General features: G+C 38.0%; 1 pseudogene; it reads left to right on the top strand.

The window, feature by feature from the left end:
* Positions 1 to 3,927: 3,927 nt before the first annotated feature.
* On the top strand, positions 3,928 to 4,046 carry LOC111736903 (annotated as a pseudogene).
* Positions 4,047 to 4,786: the final 740 nt, after the last annotated feature.

Raw genomic sequence — 4,786 nt, 5'->3', positions numbered from 1 at the left:
TTGTTTTATTTAGACATGGACAATTATCTAGATCTTCAATTAAACCTCTGTGTTTCTTTCAGAAAAGTATAAATGCCCCTGTGCAGAGCTATGACATTTCATATCGAAGGTTGCTATCTGAACTGTTTAGAACACATGCATGGTCTTATTAGTATTATAAATTAAACTTTGCTTCTCTAAAATCCTTTTATTTTTTATTTTTTAACATTCTTTTAAAATGTCTTTTATTAATATCTCTTAAATAGGAAAATTAATCATCCAACTTCATTCAATACCAAGGAATTGTCTGGTTATCCTCATCAGACACTAGGTTACTCCACTATAGTTAAATCTCAGCTTCATTGTCTTCACTGGATTATACCTGGGTCCTAACAGGTGCTCAACAATTGTTAGTTGAACTGTATGTTCAGTTGCTTCTAAATCCTCCATGGAAAGCACCTTTTAATGTGCAGTAGCTAGACAATTAAAGTTTGTTTTAAAGATCAGATAGTTTCAGAAATATTTGATATTAGATATTAGAAATAAAGAAAAAGGATATGGTGTAGAATGTATTGATTGCTAAATACTCATGATATGTATAATATGCAGAACTCTCCATAGCAGGCAGGGATTGCGATGAAAGCATTTTCTATAGCATTGTAGCCCTTCAGCAGGAAGAATGGGAGATCAGAATTGCATCAGATACTTGGCAAGCTAAATTCACTTGCTCAACATGTCACCTCAGTTTGGGACATTTAGATTGTTGGCTTCCCAGGGTGACAGTCTACATTCTTCAGTAGTTTCCATGGTGTTAGCACAATGCCGATAATGTAGAGGATACAGTGGGAAATTCTTGATTCTTTGGTGAATTGTCTATATAAAAGAATGCTTTGATGACCAGCATGAGCTGAAACATTAGTATTCGACTACTGCAGAAATAACAATAATAATGGTGATAACAGTCATCATTAATTAAGCACTTACTGTCAGCTAACTTAATCTTTCCAATAACTCTACGAATTTGATATTATGACCAGTTTTCCAGATATGCAAATTAAAATTCAGAGAAGTTAGGTAACTTGACTAAGATCACAAACTTAGTAAAAGACTGAAGTTATTTCTAGTCAAATCAGTCTGTCTTGAGTCAAAAATCTATTCTCTTAATTACCATCCTATTATAGAACTTTTAACCTACTTTCTTCACTAGTTTCTCATAAGAAGTTATATTTTGGCCAACACTAGTCTGCTCAGTAGAGCTCCTTCCAGCTAGCCACATATCATACCTTGAAAGCCAAGGGCCCTTTGAATATAGATCTTCCCTCATCATCATCTTCATCCTTGTTCAGATTATTTAATGCTGCATAACAAATTATCCCAAAACATAATAGCTTAAAGCAATGGCAGAATTTAATTTGCCCATGAATCTGCAATTTGGGCAGGACTTAGTGGGAATAACTTGTCTCTTTTTTGCTTGGGGTCAGCTGGAGTAGCTCAAAGAGAAATAGAAGAATAATTATTTACATTTCTGGCAGTTGATACTGGAAAGTATCAAACGGCTGGAGGCTGGCACAGCTGAGGCTCCACAGTCCTCTCTCTCCTTCTCTGTGTGATTTGCCGTGTGCTTCTCCAACATGTTGGCATCGGAGTTGCCAGGCTTCCTACATATGGGCTCAGGACACCTAAGAGAGAGTTAGTGAGAGAGAAAAAGAGAGACAGGTGGAAACTATATTGCTTTTTCTAACCTAGTCTTGGAAATTATTCACCATCACAGTTTTTTTCATAAGAAGCAAGCCACAAAGACTGACTATTCAAAGGAAGGGGAATTAGTTTTCACCTTTTGCTCGAAAAATGTCAAAGAATTTGTGAACTTGTATGGAATCCACTGCGGTACCATGAATCTTGATTGAGTAGCTCCACTCCTGTCTCAACTTCCAGCAGTAGGGCCGGCCCTGGGCAGAAATGTGAAAAAAGCGAGTTGTCAACAACCTCCATCATTCCACAATTGTGGCCCTCGCCGCCTTTCAGGACCTCTCTTCACACCAGTAATGGAACTGTGGGGCCACAGATCCTCTCTGGTCTCTCAAGCTCAGGACTTTTCATCTCAATCACTCCACACTCCTCCTCATCTTAATATCTAGATACATCTCTAGATGATTAGTACACCCAGAACAGTGAAGCCCAGAGAGATGCTAGGCACTGCTAGCAACACATTCAGCAGAGCTCTTTATACAGCAGCACCACCTGGTACCTCAGCCATCTCTGACCAAGTCTCACAGTGTGCCAATATAGCCACCAGACATTTTCACCAATCATACATTATTGTTTTTTCTTCATTTGTATTAATAATATGCCACAGCTTTCCAAGGATGTTTCTACTAAAACCTTCATTGTCCATTTTAGTACATTGTACTCTACTGTTCCCTGAAACATTAAATCAACATGGCACTAATAGAAGATATTAGCTCTGATATGTCAAATACCTGTTTGATGGCACAGAAAAGTTGTGGGTTAGTTTTTCTAGGAAGAATACAGTGATTTCAGGGACAAAGCAGTATTTTTCTTCTTTGGCTCTCCCGATTATTTCAATGTGCTGGGAAATAAAGCACAGCACCTCATTATTTACATAAATTATGCTGCATGTTTTTCTCAAGTTTGTGAAAATGCATTTTTAGAAAATAAAGTTTGAGTACTATACCTTCTTAGAGCTTTGAGAAATAATAGGGAATACTGTTTTGTGTGCTACTAAAACAAATTATTATAGTTTTGTCTGTGTTGTCTGGAATGTCCTCTGCCTTATTTCCCACACATCAAAATTCCATTGTGTTCTTGAAGCTGAAGTAATCTGCAGGATTTATGGTGTTAGGGCCAATGACTCCACACTTTGTTTTTAATCATCTTATACATTCCATAGTGTTCTATAAAGGCACACGCCAAGTACATTTTCTGATTTTAAAATATGGCACTTGATTTGGGGAGTGTAGACACGGCCCTTAACTCCTAATTCTTAATCACTTCATTATACCTAAGCAGTGGGTCTTATGCTACTTAATCTTACTTCCACAAGCAGCTGTCGCCAATCTTTACTCTCCAGAAAAGTGCAATCACCTGCACTGGGATACTGCTACATTACCGCAATGCCAGGTTATAAGGCTCAGTTTAGACACAGCTGACTATGACCATTACTAGTGGCCACTTAGGGAGTGATTATTGTGTCAGGGACTTGAAATGTTTTGTCTCATTTAATCCTCTGACATAGGTGTTAATATCTATATTTTACAGGCAGCAAAACCAAGGCCTCGAGAGATCGAGTGATTTGCCCAAGATTGCCTACTAATACATGTTGAAAACTTGATTCTAAACTGGGCTTTCTAACTCCCCTGCCCTGCTTTTAGCTTGATACTCTATTATAACCATTGGGAGAGTAATTTACTAATTCGCTGTCCTTTTACCCTCTGCCACTACCTTATCATAATGCAGAAAATTCCCAGTTGCTAGAGGATGCTCTTTTCTTTTCTTTTTTTTTTTTTACAGTGGTATTGCTGTAAGATAAACATTTTCTCTCATGCACTGTGAGGTAACATGTATAGTTAAGAAGACAATCCAAATAGAAGTCTGAGAGCTTGCAGAGTTTCTATTTGCATGAGGGCCAAATAAGCTTCATAGGGCTTGGTGACATTGTGTTGCCACATTATGAATATATTTTTATAAGTGAATTGAACTCATGGGAAGCACTAGAATTGATAGTCAGCCCCACACTGAGACTGTAGAAGGAGAAGGAAGGACCCAGGCTGCTTCCCACTGCCCTGTGTTAATTGGACAATTTTATGAGTGAGCCTGTTGAAGTCTTGTGCAGAATTCAATGAGATGATTAACTATGAGAAACTAAAAGAGCAGCTCTAGTAAAAGGAATAACACTGAGCACGAAATGCCTTTAAAAATTAGGGACCTGTCTATGGCCATGCCACCCTGAACATGCCCAATCCTGTCCGATCTCAGAAGCTAAGCAGGGTTGGTCCTGGTTAGTACTTGGATGGGAGACCACCTAGGAATACCAAGTGCTGTAGACGTTTAAAAAAAAAGTAGGAACCTGGAGGGTGAAGTGTGCCGTTTCCATCTCACCCAAAGGTTGCTGAAGAAAGAAAGAAGGGAGCAGAGACTTCCAGATTGATACCCACATAGAAGCAGTGAAAAATCAGGATTCAAGCCTTGTCAGCTGACTCTAATGTCAGTAGTAATGAGAGGAATTTGTCCCACGAAACTTTTTGTCAGTTCCCTTTAGACTTTAGTTTGTGGTGTCATCCAGCCAGCTCTTATGATAAAAGACCTACACGAGTTCAGTGTGCTAGGCACTATACCAGAGACTACTGGGGTTAGGTGGGAAGAAGAATAACCAGACAACTGTAACAGTGATAAGAACTATGATTACGAGAAACATTAAATATAGTTGGAATGGGAGTGGGTGCCCATCTAAAATAGATAGGTCCAGGAAGACTTACCAATTAGTGACCTCTGAGATGAGATGAGCATTTATTTATTAAGATAGTTTTATTACTTTCAGGCATGTGCGTATACATTTATCTCTCAGAGAAACTTTAAAAACTTACATAGTACTATGTCAAATAAGAGTCAATGGTGATAGCAAATGTCCTTGCTTTGTTCTTGATCTAAGAAAGAAAGCATTCATTCTTTCAACATTAAGTATAATGTTATCTCTAAGGTTTTTATAGACCATCTTTATCAAGTTGAAGAAGTTCTCTATTATGTTTTTGAGTGTTTTTATCATGAGCGTGTGTTGAATTTTTTAAAA

The sequence above is a fragment of the Pteropus vampyrus genome, unplaced genomic scaffold, assembly GCF_000151845.1.
Source record: "Pteropus vampyrus isolate Shadow unplaced genomic scaffold, Pvam_2.0 Scaffold22, whole genome shotgun sequence".
Classification (NCBI taxonomy): Eukaryota; Metazoa; Chordata; class Mammalia; order Chiroptera; family Pteropodidae; genus Pteropus; species Pteropus vampyrus.
Note: the sequence above shows the minus strand (reverse complement) of the source record. Positions and strands in the feature narration are given on the sequence as shown.